Source organism: Amborella trichopoda, chromosome 10, assembly GCF_054954075.1.
Source record: "Amborella trichopoda isolate Santa Cruz 75 chromosome 10, AtrichopodaSantaCruz75HAP2 v2.0, whole genome shotgun sequence".
NCBI lineage: Eukaryota > Viridiplantae > Streptophyta > Magnoliopsida > Amborellales > Amborellaceae > Amborella > Amborella trichopoda.
In genome coordinates this window covers 30,628,139-30,645,751 of record NC_142345.1, presented here as the reverse complement: position 1 = coordinate 30,645,751, position 17,613 = coordinate 30,628,139, and the positions used below count along the sequence as shown (strand labels likewise).

At 34.6% G+C, this 17,613-nt stretch overlaps 1 long non-coding RNA gene across 1 annotated transcript; it reads right to left on the bottom strand.

Moving 5' to 3' along the window:
- Window positions 1-3,065: 3,065 nt before the first annotated feature.
- On the bottom strand, window positions 3,066-4,352 carry LOC148780136 (uncharacterized). The gene is made up of 2 exons (XR_016042581.1): window positions 4,119-4,352; window positions 3,066-3,522 (listed from the first exon to the last, which is right to left on the bottom strand). It is a non-coding gene; the product is annotated as an uncharacterized LOC148780136 (long non-coding RNA).
- Window positions 4,353-17,613: the final 13,261 nt, after the last annotated feature.

The following is a 17,613-nucleotide window of genomic DNA, read 5'->3' as shown; positions in this document are numbered from 1 at the left end:
AACTAGCGATTACCATAAATCAAGAACCCCAAAAGGAGTCAGGAGTAAACTCGAGCACTTATGATTTGCTAGCTCATCTTGGCAAGATCCAAGCTCATATCTCCATCTTGGAGTTGCTCGCCAACTCACCAACACATAGGACCTAGATCGAGAAGGTCCTCGCCAAGACGCACATCCAACCAGAAGAGCTAAGTGGGTTGATCAACTAGTTGACAACACCAATGCCAATTGTGCTCACGGACGACAACATCCCAACTAGCTTTAACCGCTTTCACGTCCAACCATTGTATATCACCGTTTTCATCGAAGGATATGAGATAGGGAGGGTGCTCATTGACAATGTGACATCCTTAAATATATGCCCTATGAAAACAATGAAGCAGATAGGGGTAGACCTCCCAAACCAAATATAGAAATAGTTTGAGGCTCCTTTCATTATTCCTGAATGTTCAAGCCACGAAACCAGAGCCTATTGTGGAACATTACAATGTGTTTTCTTTATTTTAATGTTATAGAGAAGGGTTACATAGAAGTGCGATCATTTTTTTTTTAAATTTCCATTTTTTTTAAAAAATTCTATATAATCTCTTTCTCTTACACACACATAGTAAAAATAGAAATCGGTATATATATATATATATATATATATTCCAATAGGATCCAAGACATCAATAAGTTCATTATGACTGGATCTTTTACTAAAGTAATTTCCTCTGATAGGAGGAAATTTTTGTTGCAGTAAATTTCTTGAGGAATGGCGCTATTACGCGGAATGTGAAATTTCTCGAGGTAGTAGAACTCCACCACTATAATTCTACATGAAAAATAATTAGGGAAAGTTTTCTATACTTCTCCTACAACATAGAATTTCTGTCCTCCCCCATATCCAACAGTCCATGTTGACTGGATGGTTAAGATTGCCCCAATCACTATGTCAAGTCTCTACACTATTTTAGTTTTAGTTTTTTTCTATAAAGTATTTTGACACCAAATTTTGGACATCCAATCTTCTATTAAACTCGCACTAGCAAAAAATATAAAAATAATATTTTCAATAAAATAAAATGATCAAAATTCCTCTGAAAGACTCAAGGGATATTTTAGTCATTATATTTTATGAAAAAGTTATTTTTAATTTTTTTTTAAAGCTGCGCCCCAATGAGAAAATGGCATGTACCAAATTTCATGTTCATCAAATTTGTATTAAAAAAATTTTTAAAAAAAATGCTTTGAGACGTTGGATTTAAGATCAAACGGTGAGTGGCGCTCTTGATCAAAATTGGACGGCTGGATGGTCGGGGAAGGATAGAACTTCTATGCTATAAAGGAAGCATAGAAGCCTTTCCCAAATAAATAAGATAGGGTTCATAAGTTTATTAAAATTATATTAAACTAAAAAGAAAAAGGTTATTTCACTTGAGGAACAACTCAAATTTCTAATACTTTAAAAGACATCCAAAACATCTAGTACATAATAAAATAAAATAACTTAAAAGACATCCAAAAAATCTAGTTCATAATAAAATAAAATAACTTTGACATCCAAAAAATCTAGTACATAATAAACTAAAATAACATGATTTTTCAATCAAACTTACAACTTTTTCAATGTGCAGGTCTTCAATCAAACTTACAACGTTTTCAATGTGCAGGTCCTTTAAATCTGACATTCAAACTAGCTCTTACGGAGTCATTGATCATCTCTCCCTGCGTATTCTCTTCTCAATCTCTATATCTAAGCATATTAAATACATAAAGGAAAAAGTTTATATAAGGTTGCAGCCTTAAAATGTAGAACTACTGATGCACCTTAAAAATCTATCGAAAAATATTGTTTTAATGTTTAAAAACACTCTAATTGATCATCTCGACATGGAGATATATGACTATAAAAAATAAAAAGAATTTTGAATCCTAAAAATAGTGCATCTTACAACAATTTATCTAGACCGTCCATTTTCAAGATTTCCTCATGTTTATTGATCTACTTGATTTTAACCGTTTTTGGAGTTTAAAATTTTACAATTAGTTATGAAAATAGATTTTGAGATAATTTTAAAAAAAACATTATATCAAAATTATATGCCATAATAAAATTTGGAGGTGCACCTTAATTGGATTGTTTAAGGTTGCAACCTTATGGAAACCACACCCATACATAAATGTTTATCTCAATCAATTTCCTGGATTCTCTTTCTCAAAACTGAAGACAAAGTGAGACTCCAAACTCATGTCTTTCCTAAAATTCAAATATCTAATTTTAATTTTGATTAATGATTTTAAAACAAAGAATATTTACAATTTAAAGTATGAATTTATAATGAAGAATCTTCAGAATCAACATTGTTGTTATAAAATAGAGTGATTTACATACGGACCCTAAAGTGTTTTCTAAAATACAAAATGCTTCATTTATAGGTAGAAATAACTAAGAAGGTCGGTCATCATGGCTCTATTTATTTTTTTCAAAATTGCCTTTCGGTCTGAGGATTGAATCCTAGGTCCAAATTTGTTGTTTGTTTTCTTGTTTTTATTTTATTTTTTTTGATTTTTTTGTTAGTAGGGTATTGCTCCAAGCTTTAGGATAGTGCTCAACTAATAGAAACACTAAAAAAATATATTAAAAGTCGGTCAGAGGATGTTCTTGGACCTAGAGGAAATTTTGAAAATATAGAAAAAATGTAGGTTGATCGACCTTATTTATAATTTCCACCTATAAGTGGAGCATTTTATAGTTTAGGAAATTTTTTAAGATCCCTACTTATATCGCTCTATCAATATGACATTTGTTAAGATAATTGAAAATCCAATTTTTTTATTATAGCATAAATTAGATACAAATGAACAAAAGGTTTCCAGTTTGAAATGGTACCATTTCTTAAATTGAAGCCATTAGCTAGTTTCTACTTGCTACATTCTCCATCAACTTTGCCCAAAATATGAGACCAAATACAAGTATTTAACCAGAAGAAATAATAACTTTATCTACTTATCAAGACTAAAGCAATACTTTGGAACCAGAAAATGAATAGGCCATAACATAAAAAAAAAAAAGAAAAAAGATAGAAATCAAAGGGAACATCATACTCATATCATCAATGACACAAGGAAGGTACTTATAAACCATTCACAAAAGGGCTACATATAAAATCCACATTGCACAAGGTTGTGCATAGCTAACCTTAAGGAAGGGCAAGCTCAAAGTTCCCTTTATTTACTGCAGATACTGGATAATAAGTACATGACTTGTAACCAAACACACAGGCCACATTAGACTAAAAGTCTAGTTATGGGGCTTGGCCTCAGTGTTCACCTCTGCTTTGGCGAGGGCGTCAAATTCAGTTTGGGAGCAACAATAGCACCCCCTATGGCCACAGCATCTGTGGCGACATCCACCACCATGCCCGCCGCCGTATCCACCACCATGCTCGCCGCCGTATCCACCACCGTGCCCACCATAGCCAGGGCTGTATCCACTGCCATAGTGCTCTGTTTGTGCAGCTTCCTTATCTACAACTTCCTCTGCCACAGCGAAACAAGCGCGACTGGTCATTTTTTAGTGAGAAAAAAACGAGAATAAGATTTTTGGAGTTACAGAAAAATCTTCATCGTGAACAATTAGAGCATGTTTTTAATAACATAATGTATATTTATCCCTCATTTATTTGCTAATATTTGATTTAGTGATGCAATCCGAGACATCTGATGAACTTGGAACGATACAAAGAATAATATTAAGGCCGCTACGGCATGCACAAATCTTCATGTGGTCTGAAAAAAAATGGCAAAATTTTAAAAGAAATTTAACAATTATTTCTGGAGTTCTTATATAGCATTCATAGTGAGTCCATGTATTTACCTATACAAATAAGCATTGTGAATCTTCTGTAGGAAACTTCGCATCGCCCCAGCCGTCTGATAACACGGCGGACGGCTGGAAGGCGTAGTTCTTCCAAACAAAGACTTTCACATTTTGGGGACTTTGAGTGGAGGATGTGAAACCTTCACATTCATCATCTAATGAATTTCCATATCTAACTAAATATGCAAAAGTTATTGAAAAACAATACATATACACAACTAAGCAACGTGTTTGTAAATGGAATGACACTCCTTACCAGCATCAACTTCTTTCTTCTCTGGCTTATTTTCATTGACCTCCTTAGCACAAACTTCAGAAGAGATGAGGAGGGCAGATATTAAGAGTATGCCTAGGATGAAAAGAGTCTTAGAAGCAATTTTCAATGAGCAAGTAGCACTTAATAAAAGAGTAGGATGTGAAGATCACCAAGAGTCACCCCTATTTATAGGAGTGGGAGAGGGTGGAGGGTGTGTTGAGACTTTTGAGAGAGACAGAGAGATGACAAGGAGCCCTTCTTATCCATTAAAGATTGTCGACAGGGGTGGCAATAGACCTGGACCCGACCGTATGGGTCCAAAAATTGTATCTGGCGGATCAGGTCCGGGTCCAAATATTGGACCCAAATAATATACGGGTCCGAGTCCAAATCTATGTGGACCCGACCCGTACCAAATCTGAATAGTACTATAATTCAAATAATATCTAAATATATAATATTTTAAAAATATTTAAATAAACATAACTATATATTGTAGTTATAATATTTGACGTAGTATTTAAATATATACTTCTTGTTATTTTTGGGTCCAGGGTCGGCCCGGCCCGGCCCGACTTGACCCGTTGCCACACCTAATTGTGGAATGGGGTGGGATGGTAGTCTTAATTGGGGCAACCTCATGTGGTTGGTCCTTTTATATCCCTGAGAAAAATAGCAGTACCTTAGCCAGCCACTATTGGATCCTAAGCCACTACAGTGCAAGTTGCTACACTGTGAGAGTCCAAAACCTCCACTTACATGCTAGATGTTAACCACAAATGGAAATTATTCCAAGAAGTTGGGTCCCTTCCCAATTAAAATCACACCTAGAACTGCAGAACCACGTTGATTACAAGCACAGTGGGTGGATGGGGAGTAACTTATTGAAGTGAGATTGGATATTTCATGGGAAGGACTACACGAGAGATGAGATGAGATGAGATAGATAGAAAATGAAATTTCCTTCCTGAAAATAGGGTTACCCAGTCCTTTTTCCAAAATATCTATTATTTTGTATTTTGTATCAAAAATTTATTTTTGGATTTGGATTTTGGGTCCAAAGTTGGGGTCGAGAATCTCAACTATGGTGGCCAAGGGAAATCCTATTTTATTTTTGAAATTTAAAAATAATTTCATATATTAAATATCCCATATTGAAGTTCCACCTTTGAATGCATGAAGTGCATTTTAATTTTATCTCTTTTTTTGTACATCTGATCAAGCTCAAATTTAGTATTATCTTGCTTTTCATCATCATATATATACACATATATTTAACAATTAATTTAAAATAAATAAAATTACCTAAATATCTTTGAATATTACAAGGTATTTTGGTTATTTATGATTTTTAAATATTTTATTGGTGTTATGATGATGAGAAACACAAAAACATACTAAATTTGAGCTTGATCCGATGTATAAAAAAATAGATAAAATTAGAACAAACTTCATGCTTTCAAAAAGTGTAACTTGAGTGGGAATTATGAAATATATTGAAGTATTTAATTTCAGGAAACTAAATATGATTTTTTAGCGAATTCCCCTAAATTGTAAAAATAAAAATAATACCTTTTTAATAAATTTACCATCTATTTGTTTTTTGGTTAAGATTTTTACATTAAAATGGATATAGTTAAGGAACTAGGTCTTAAGACACATAAAATACATTTCCCTGACAATATCATCTCTTACACGTTCATATGTCAGGTCTGTGTGATCAAATAGTACATTGGATACCAAGGGCCAGATACATAGTAAGAGGGGTTAGGGGCGGGGCCATAAATTGTGGCCCAAGAGTCGGGCTGAGCCACTAAAGGGCGAACACGATAGGGACCACTTATTAGTTTCCTTTTTTTGTCCAAACGTGGCAGCCATCCCTGACGGGGCCGCAAGACTTAGAAAAGGGCCTCTTTAGTCCAGTGGTCTATGCCGAGCCGGGCCTAAGTTGGCCCATGGGTATAAGGGCCAATTCTGACCCAGCCCATTGCCATCCCTACTCGTAATCAATTTTAAGAAGAATCACAAACAAAAATCTACTTTGAACTCTTGAAACCCTATATGTGATCATCCATCAAATGAATACTCGATGGTCATTCTTGAAGCTAGAATTGATTGGAGAATTTTCTTGTAATGCAAATTAAGATTATTGTTTTTAGGTTGACACGAGTGAGGATGATAAAACTTTTGGGTCAAACTCATTCTTCCGGTATGATATTTTAACCATGGGACTAAATCTATAATTTGGTCCTACAGGACAAAAATTTATGTCTTTAAAAAAAAGTTTATATAAGCTGTTAACTTTATACTACTGAAATAATGTGCATTTCAAAAATCTTCAGGGGAGAGTTTTTAGAGGTTGGAAAACCTTTTAATTTATCATCAGCTCAAGATTTATAGATAGGAAGAACAAAATTGGCAGATTATATTATTTTAGAATTTTGAATTTCATAACATAGGATAAAAATAGTTTTTCAAGTCATTATAGAGTTTTCTATAGTACAACTAGATCTCCATACCAAATTTAGAGATGCTCCTTACTTCTACAGTAAAAGAAGGGCTCACCAAAAAACTTCAACATGCAATATTATACAAGAAAATAAGAGAGAGAGGTATCTAAAATGTGTTGTTCGCGGGTACCTACAATAATACATTTGATAAGTATGAGGCTGGAGTGCAATCCCAAGCTTGGCATGGTGGATGAATACAATTGACGTGTTCACATCATTTATAAACTTTTACCTAAAATTATGTGCAAGAATCATTATTGTCTTTCAAAGTTCTCAAAAAAAAAAAAAAAAAAAATCTTGAACTTTGCGACACATCCTCAGTCACTCAATTTGTCATCTAATTAATCGTCATCATCATGAAACCTTATTTTCGGGCTTTGGGCTGGGACGGACATGGCCAGGCCCTGTGGCTGCCTTAATTCTTATAAAGCCAAATACAATTTCCACGTGTATATGTTTTCACTCCATTTCTGGATTGGTTTTAAATAAGTAGAACCAAAATTTTGTTGGTTTCTTGTAGTTTTCTGGACAATTTCATTCGCTTGTAATTAAAAACCAAATTAGTTTTCCGGCCAAACTTTCTAAAGATAACGATTCTATAAATTTATCATTGCAAATGCCATTTAGGATGAAAAAAGTTGATTTACGATAAAAAAGCAATTGGAAACTTGAAAAACCTGTCTCAAATGATAGTTTAGTGAAAAAAATATTCATATTTCAGACTATGAAAAATTGCGTAAGGCTTTAATTTTATAGGGTTACAAAACCCTGTGCAGGTTGTTGCAAAGAAAGGTACAAGATGAATCACCTTCCTAGTATATACATGCAGAAAAGTAACAAAAATATTAGATAGAATAATACATTTATATCACCATATATTTACACTTCCACTCAAACTTGAGATGGTTTCAAAGAAATTATGGAGAGTTTTAGAGAGAAATTAAGAGAATTGAGTTGCAGTATATGTTGTGTTGAAGACGTCAGCGAGCTGCTTAGAGGAGGCAATTTATGAAAGGGAAATTGTGCCTACCAAAATTCTTGGCATACAAAGTGAAAGTCACTTCAATATGCTTGGTGCATCTATGGAACTGTGCATTTTTTTAAATATAGATGACCCTCTTATTCTTACAATAAAATGGTGTGGGAGTGGTGATAGTAACACCCATGTCAGCGAACAACCAATAAGACCAAACAACTTCAGTGGTAGTTTGGATCATGGCCCTATATTGAGCTTAGTGTAGGCTCTTTTCTAATAGAACATACTCAAAAGAAATCACCCTACAAATCCAGGATCTAAAATAACGACCCTCCACTAATTATTTATGGTTAGACCCTTTCATTCATTTCTATCATGACTCTTACCTATTTTTTTGGAAATATAGCTCTTCACTAATTAATTGTGAGTTACATATGGGTACCTCTTTTATGGTGACTCTTCACTAATAACATATGAGTCCATAGTGACCCTCCATATTTATCATGACTCTTCACTGGTTCTTATAACTGAACTCTTGAAGGGCTCCTAGGCAAGTCTTTCTATATGATAATAGCGACCAAGTCAATTTGAACTCTATGCATCAAGTTAGCTTAAACCTGAAGGACTTATTTTAGCCTCAAATGTTAGGGGACTTAGTTTCCTTGTGAACCATTATTTTATCAGCAGATATGCTCATTCCTTGCAATGGGCTCTGGAAAATTTAGACGTCCTGTGCAGAATCAATGTTTTCGTCCTTCTCATCTCATAAGTGAGAAGAGAGAGAGAGAGAGAGAGAGAGAGAGCTTCCTACTGTAAAGGGGGGGGGGGGGGGGAGAGAGAGAGAGCTCTCTCAAAGTCTCTCTCTACCCCTGTGTGTGTGATTGAACAAAGTTAAACTTGGGTCGACATATTTTTTCCAACCTGCTTGATTTAGTAGCTATATAGCTTAACATATCTTATTTTCTTCTGCAGGAAACTTCTGGTGGAGCTATTTGAGGGTATCCGTGACCATGTATACACTCCAAGGCACAATTGGACAGTCTCGATACGTCAGCATCTCAATGAGAGCGCGGGTGAGAAAGGTTTCATTTGAGAATCTCAGCTTTTCAAACGCTTTTCATTCCTTGCCCACCCCTTACCAGAATGCTTATGTCGAGCATCTAAAACTTCTGGAAAACGTACTTGAGAAACTGCTGGAAATTTTACCGACATGGAGAGTAGCAGTCTGTTGCATAGTGTTGAGGACGAATGTCCCCTTTGGATACAAGAACTTGTCAAAACTCAGTCGAAAGTGACTGTCACCGATGAAGATGGCTCTGATGAGGGAGAGTCACTGGAAAATCAAGAAAGCGAAGAAGGTTCACCAGAATCTGATGAGGCGTTTTCTGGCCGGTCATCCGAACAGGATGACGAGATGGATCCTGACGATTAGTGTAATGGCTCGTTTGAATTTTCCTATTACATGGAACCAGAATGGTCTGGTTTTTTTCGATGCCCTCCTTTTATGGCATTTTTTGGGGCCGCTCTGAGAGTGAGAGAGGAGAGAGAGGAGGCACGCTGTGCGGCTGCACAGGAATTCTTTTTGTACCATTGCTTGTAAATCCAGAGAGAGAGAGAGAGAGAGAGAGAGAGAGGCACGGGGTGGGCAAATTAGTTTTGGGGTGTGTGCTTTCTTGAGGGCCTCCAGCCTAAAAAGGGTATACCGTTTGTATGGCCTGTGCAAAATATAGGACTAATTTTTTCTGCAATTTGATTGTGAGGTGGTGTTTCTCAATTCGAGTAGTGAAATTGGTTTATGGCGAGCTTCAGCACGAAGTGCTTGTCTTTGGAATTTCAGGACCTATATAACATGGTCGGGGTTTTGGTGGTGTAATCATAAATATGAAAAACAAAACAAAAAAAGTTAAACAATGAGCAATCTGAAATTTTCTATTTTGGTTTTTGGAATGTTCATTGTTGGGGAAATATCCCTGTGCACCCAATTTTTTATTTTCATATGTGAATAGAACAAAATATTTAAAATATATCTCCTAATTTTTGATTAATTTTGACCACTTTTAACTATTTTTTTCGTCCTAATAAATATAAAAAAGACATGTTAATTCTAAATCATTTCTCTTTACGTAATGTATTTCCCCTCAAAAATTTTCCTCTCTTCTTTGAGATTCTTTCAAACCCCTTCTCTCTCTATGTAATTTTCCCTACTTTATCTAGGTCTCTCGCTCTCTCTTTACCTTGTGTTTCTTGAAACCCCTATCTCGTATTTTGGGTTCCAAAAACAGGCACAATCTACATACAGGTAATCATCCATGCGAATAATATCCAATCAATTAATTGTAAAAATCTATAGAAATTAAGCAAATATATAAAGAAAAATAAACCATTGAGAGAAAGAGAGTGGGAAAATAGAGAGAGAGAGGGTTTGGAAAAAGTCGTTGAGAGAGATTTAGGAGAAAATCACATAAAGAGAGAAATGATGGTGTTTCGAAATGATATACTTTTATTATATTTGTTTGGGCAAAATAATAAGTTTAAAGGGGATAGAGTTTGTTTAGGGGGTTAAAAGATACAAGACTTAGAATTTCTATGATCCAAGATACGTTTTGAAACTTTGGATCTAATGAGATATAAAATTTAAAAATGGAAAGTATGGAGATATTTTCTCTAATTTTTATACTAGTCTAGTTTAGTATTTAAAGTCTGTTTTTGTTTTAAAATTTGTGATTGGAAATTTTTTACAGTGTACTCCCCTTTCAAAGTCCATCCTAGAGATGGAATTTCTATTTAAATTTCAGCAGTCAATTATTCGAAAAATAAACAGAATTTGAAACTATATTATTATACAAGACTTAAGATGACCGGTACAAAAACGAAGTTAAAATCAAGTGTTTTTTGTTTTTTTTAGATTCAAAATAGTGGTGGCTGAGATCATGAACCCTTTAAATTTTAGATCCAAATCCATATTTAAGATGAGCTAGATTGGAAGGAGACTGCACATGAATAGGGTGAGTTGGCTAATGCACCAAAACTCCATACTCCTGTATCATACAGGGAAACTGAATTCGTTACTTTCTCACTAAGTTTTGTTTACAAAATCCCGGGGATCCCTTGAAAGCTTATTTTCCTCTTTTCCTGTACATAAAAGTTATTTTACCTACAATATTCAATATCTAATGGGGCATATGGATGCATCCGTTGCTTTGTGCACCTTCAAATTTTATCATGGTATATAATTTTGATGTAAAATGTTTTTAGGATTATCTCAAAATTTATTTTTACATCTAACTATAAAATTCTAAATTTAAAAAATGGTTAAAATCAAGTAGATCTATAAACATATGAAAATCTTGAAAATGGACGGTGTAGATACTATGTTGTAAAATGCACTATATCTGAGACTTAAAATCTTTTTATTTTTCATGGTCATACATCTCGATGTCGAGATGATCAATCAAAGGTTTTTCCAACATTTAAACTGCCTTTTCCGATGGATTTTTGAGGTGCATCCGTAGTTCTCCATTATAAGGTAGCATCCTTGTATAAACTTTTTCCATATCTAAATGTTGCATGTACTAATCTAAGTACTTACCCTTATCTTATTTTCTCTCCTGTGAGCCCTTTCTATCACTCTACCCCTTTATGCCCTTCATGAGTCGGGTCTCTCTCTCTCTCTCTCTCTCTCTCTCGAATTGATAAAGAAAAGAGCATGAATTTCAATACATCTCAGTCAGAAAGTGTTTAGTGCTGGTTTTGGGGTCAGTTTGAAATCTTTTTTCAATCATATAGAAAGTAGTGCTTGTATCAAGCTCTAATGGTGGGCAATCTGGGGACATTTTTCTTCTATAGATAAACTATGAGCCGTTTAGAATGACCGTGCTTGTATCAAGCCCATAATGGTTCACACAAAAAATGATGGGCAACCATTCCCAAGTGGCGTACTAACGAACCTTATGATGAAGTCTTTGACTTCATTCTCACCATAGGTTAGGGGCTCAAATTCCCACCGACTTATCGTTTTCTTACCAAAAAACAATTCCCAAGTGACATCAGTCATATTTTTGTCATTTTATTGCAAATAGGATCTCAACATCATGGAAGTCTTGTTGTTCTTGGTGATAAGTCTTTATTTAGTAAGTTGTCTCAACATTTAGTGGAAAGTTATTGTGGTGGCAATTGTGACACAAATAGAGACAATTCTCACTATAAGAAAAGGGGCAAGCTTTCTATGCTTCCCTTACAACATAAAACTTATATACTTCCTCTTATCCAACCGTCTATTTTGAATGGAGGGCTAAGATTGCCCCAATCACCATGTCACGTCTCTACACTATTTTATTCTTAATTTTTTTCTATAAACTATTTTGACACCAAATTTTTGACGTCCAATCTTCTATTAAACTCTCACTAGAGAAAAATATAAAAAAAATAAAATGATCAAAATAACCTTGTTTCAAGGGTATTTTGGATAGTATATTTTATTGAAAATTTATTTTTAATATTTGTTATAGGTGCGCCCCAATGATAAGATCACATGTACCAAATTTCATATTCATACAATTTGTATAAAAAACTAAAAATAAAGTACTTTGAAACGTCAGATCTAAGATCAAACCGTGAGTGGCTCTCTTGATTAAAATTGGATGGCTGGATAGTATGGGAAGCATAAATCTTTTATGCTGTAGGGGAAGTATAGAAACCTTTCTCTAAAAAAGGGGCAACACACTCTCAATTGGGTGAAACCTTTTATAATCAATCAAAGGATATTATGATTTATAGTGCATCAACATTTCTCTTAATTTTCGGGACCCACTTGTTTAGATGGACTTTCTACGTAGAGAAAGATCTGCGAGTTGCATTCTCTATGGAACTGCTTCATCCATGTTGATATTCCAATTGCCTGTAGCAAGTGTTCTCAACATTTGCTGCTATGGATCCAATTCATACTTATCTATATAGATACATGTCAAACATCTTCCTTTCATATCAAATTGCTTTGGGGGAAATGGTCCATGTGTACTCCTATGAGATTCAGGAATAAATAGTGGTGACTATAGACTTTGATGGCTATATGACTACTAATACTATTGTTCTCTAGTGCTGGAATCTCCTCAACATTTTCAATTTAAGATCTAGATATATCTTGTGGATCTAAAGTCAACATTGATCTCTTCTTGCTCAGGACCTTCGAGTCGATCAAAACCACATTGCAGGGTTCAACTTCTCTCAGACCATTCTTGTCATACACATTCATAAGAAATACCCTTTTTAGAGTTATCAGCAATTCTAATAAAGACGGAATCCATGGAACTTATATCTAGTATAATAGTTAGTTAGGATAACAAAAACAAGTGACTCCCACGGATTCAAAAGGGATAGAACTTAGAAGGGGTTTGTAGCATAGATCTTCAAAGGCACCCTATTCAAAATGCACTCAACAGTCATAGCTCTCCAAGAGCTCAATGGGAAATTGCATATGCCATCATGGATCTCACAATGTCCAATAAAGTACGAATCCTATTCTCTACAACACCATATGATATTATTTTTTGTTGACGAATTCCTTGGTCATCAAAGAAATTCATGAATAGTATTGAGATGCACTCGCCCTTTTAGTTCTAAGAAAGTTAATTCGGTTTTAGACATCGGTTCTCAGTCTCCAACAGAAATCTTTATTCAACTGCTAAGATTTATGTGGAATTCAGTACACATATCCACAGCGCGTGTAATCTGACCGTAGTTCGTTGCATGTCTTCGCACTGTACGGGTTATCTGTATCTGGAAAATGATAACTTTTAAGGAATTTAATCTTTTAGCTTTAGGAAAGGGTACTGGATTTCACATTAATTAATATTCACATGTGTTATGTTTTGCTTTTGTTAATGTTTCCAAAAAATCTTCTCTAATTTAGACTTCCTCTCTCTCTCTGATATGGCACTTACTTAGATGCAAAAGAAATCGAAAACATCATCTGAAAATAAAGAGCAAACGAAGAAAGATTGTGCAGTAGAGCAGAAGAGAGGGAAGTGCAGAAAATAAAGCACTAGGACCAAAGTAAATAATTCATGCATAAGAAGTCCAACAAATGGACCATCCACAAGGTATGTTTCCAATCCTCTAAGGTACAAATTGAAATATCCCCTAGAAGATAGTCTTGACATTGAGTGAGCTCCTCCTCATATAGGAGCATAGAACATATAATGATGTAATATGGTCTAACCAAATCAAAACAAGGATCAATAGGATCACATGCCCACCATATCTTTGGTGATGTTGTTCCCTATAAAGTGCTCATGCCTCCCACTGTAACTAGATGAAGCGAACAGACCAGTTTGAATCCTTTGCTATGTGACCTGATGCTCCCGAATACATAATCCAACTTTCGAAAAAGCGGGTGAGCAACTTCCACCCTTATGCATACATTAGCAAACACAATGAGATCAAGCATTTGTTCTTGCTTTGGCTTAGTGCACTTATAAGGAAAATGGTCTGTCTTCCTGCAGTCAAAGTAGATTAAGAGTCTCCCATCTCTTAAAGCATAGTGCTTTTCTTGCCTCCATCCCCTTTTGGCACCTTGAGCCTTCATTTCCTTTTTCTTCTGGTGAATGTAGCCCTTATGGTTGCCCTTGGGTTTACTACCAACTTTGGGGCCTTCCATGCCTGTCAAACATAGCTGTGTTGTTGTAACTAGCAGAGTGGTACTTTGCCTCCAACTGAAGATATTAGAAAAGGTTGTTGCACACCTCTTGTGGGCCATCATTATCTTCATCTGTTCATAAGGAAGAGGTGACTGAAGATCAATGAAAATCTGTTGTGCACCACTCAAATCATCGCTAGCAGCACTTAGGTCATAAATCACACATGGAATTCTCTCAAAATGCTCCGTCATGGGGACGTTTTAGTTCATATCAAATGCCAACATGAGTATGTGTAACTTGTAGTTGAGGTGCTAGTGAATTGGAGCTTCAAGGCCTGCCTCATCTACCTGGATATTGGATAACTTTCAAATTGCCCAACTAATCATTGTTCATGGCACTTTGCATATTGTGAATTATGCAAAATGATCATTCTTAAGCCATGTTTATCATAACTCCATCCCACAAAGGACCTTGGGCTCTGTTTCCTTTCTCAATGGGACTCATGCTATTTAGTACTTCCTATTGACCAAGTTGGTACCTGATTTGTGAGGCTACATATCGTAATTCGTTCCAACTAGCATTTCTCCTCTAAGGAGGTTGGCTATCAGATCATTTGCTGACATTACAAGCTATATACTGAAAGGAAGTGAAATCCTTGTAAACAACCTCGATATATAGGATTTTCACACAAGGCTATGCATTAAAATTTTGTGTATCGTGTACCTCGCACTCTCTTGAATCTTCAAAGTTCAAGATATTCGAGCCTCCAAAACATCTCAAATCATATATTTCTCACAACCTTACTGGCCAGTGCTACTAATCATCAGTGATTCGGGATATGGAAACATGACTTATTATTCCTAGTTATCAAGTTATTGTTCATGCCTTCGGTGCAAAGTCCCACTATTAAGCACAATCAACTAGCAAGACCTTGCATATGCTGCTAGAGCTACCCCAAAGATTATATATATATATATATATATATATATATATATATATATATATATGGAAAAGTCTTTCCAACACTTATAGGCAAAAATGAATAGTGATTTCGTCTACCTTCATCACCGTCCAAATTTCATCGTGCAATCACAATTTTCCGGTACTGTTTTATTTTTAATTTGTTTTTTAGAAATCGAAATGATCTGAAATTTGACGGGTATCTATATCTTATTGAGGCGCATCTAAAAAAAATATAAAAAAAATTATTTGCAGAACATAAATTGACCAAAATACCTTCGAACTTTTTTGGGGGTATTTTGGTCAATGTTTTCCATGTAAAATATTTTTTTTTTATTTTCCAAGATTCCCCTATTTTTAATGAATACACACTCTAAATTTCATATCATTTTGATTAGTAAAAATAAAATAAAAAATAAAATACTACCAAATAATCGTGACCGCGGGATTAACTTTGGACGGTGATGGAGGTAGACGAAATCACTGTTCATTTTCGCCTATAGAGGTTGCGTAGTATTTTTTATATCTAAATATATATATATATGGAAGTATCTACAAAACGTCTATAGGTAAAGTTCTATAGTACTTCACATACTCCTCATCACCGTCTAAAGTTCGTCACACGGTCACAGTTGTCTGGTAGTATTTGAATTTTTATAATTATTATAATATTCAGATTTATCTAAAATTTGGGATGTGTGTACATCTATCCAAGTCATACGAAAATAAAATATTAAAAAATAATAGTCATAAAATAAAATGATGAAATTACCCCAGAAACCTTATAGGGGTATTTTAAATAATTTTTATCATTCTAATTATTTGTTTTATATTTTATTTATGTGCATCTCACTAAGGCACGTACACCTACAAAATTTTAGATCATTATGATTTGTAAAAGACATATTAAACTTAAAATACTATCAGACATTTGTGACCGTGTGATAAACTTTGAAAGGTGATAAAGCTGTAGGTGAAGTATTGTAGAACGTTACCTATAGGCGGTTTGTAATGTTTTCCTCTATATATATATTCTATCAGCACCACCAGACATATAAATAATAAAAACATCTGGCAGAGCATGTGGCTTGCGGAATAATAGCACCTCTTGTCCGGCGTTGTTATTGTCTAACGAGAGGGCAACTAGGGGGTGCTCCTCGTAATTTATGGATGAAATAGTATCAAATGGTAATATACGGATAGAAAGGTGTCTGTATGTAAATCGCTCAATTACGTTTTGAAGCCATTTTTAGCATGCAATAGAAAAAAAAATCTCTTCTATATTTTTATTACACGTGTCCATCATCGTAAAAATCTACATTACTATGGGGGATCGAAATGGATTGTAGATTTTCAATTTCTTATTATGGCTTCTTTTTTTTCCCTGTTTTTTCTAAACTATCTAAATAAGTTTAGGGTTGGTTTGGATGTACCCAAATTTGAGATTTTTTTTTGGTTATATGAAGAAAGAAAATACTAAGAAAGAAAAAGTGGGGTAGTTTGGGAAATCTCATAATGTTTTTTTATCTGATAAAAAAAATCTCAATTTACCCCTAGAACCCAAATTAGACGTGGAATTAAATTCTTTTGGCTTGAATGTTTTTTGCTTGGAATCACTAGGGCCTTTCTGCCTCAAGATCCTAAGTCTATAATGTCCTAATGCAATGATTTTTTTCATTTTTTTTTATATTTTCTGGATTTTAGTTTGGTGTTATTTAGGTTTTTAGTTTTCTTTAGGGTTAGTTTTGTCTTTATTAGTTGTAGAGATGATACGTAGATTTGAAATTGTATTTATTTTGAAGATGAAGTTGTTAGGATATGTTAAAAGACGATACAAGAAGACATAGAGATTTAGGTAAGATGGAGAGCTTGAAGGAAATAGAGAGAGAAAGAAAAAAAAAATGGAGAAAAGAAGAACAATTGGCTTTTGAAATTTATATAAAGATCTTTGGGGTAGACTCCCTCTCTGAACGTCTATATTATCTAAGCTTTTATTACTATTTTTATTTTAATTGTTTCTTTTCCATCTTCCTTGTATCTCCTTCCTAAGTCTCTCTTTCTCCATGCAAAGGATCTATCTCTCTCTTAAGTACGGTCTTTCTCTTTAAGCTCAAGGCTTACACTTCTGTGTATTTCAAAATAACAATATGGTTTTGCGTGGTTTTTCTAAGCTATATTTTGTAGAGAGAGAAAACTGTGGGTTTGTAGTCCCCATTGAAGAGGAGAATGTAGATTGAATAGTATTTAAGTGTAGTTATTCTCATACCTTATACTTTTACTACAAAAGTGAGAGTGATTGTGCTTGCGCAGAGCATGTGATTGTATGCGTGGGCATGGGCACAAAGGAGCTTGATGACACGCTTTGCACTTGCATCGGCATGCACTTGAGTACAAGTCAAGTTATCTTTTTGTGA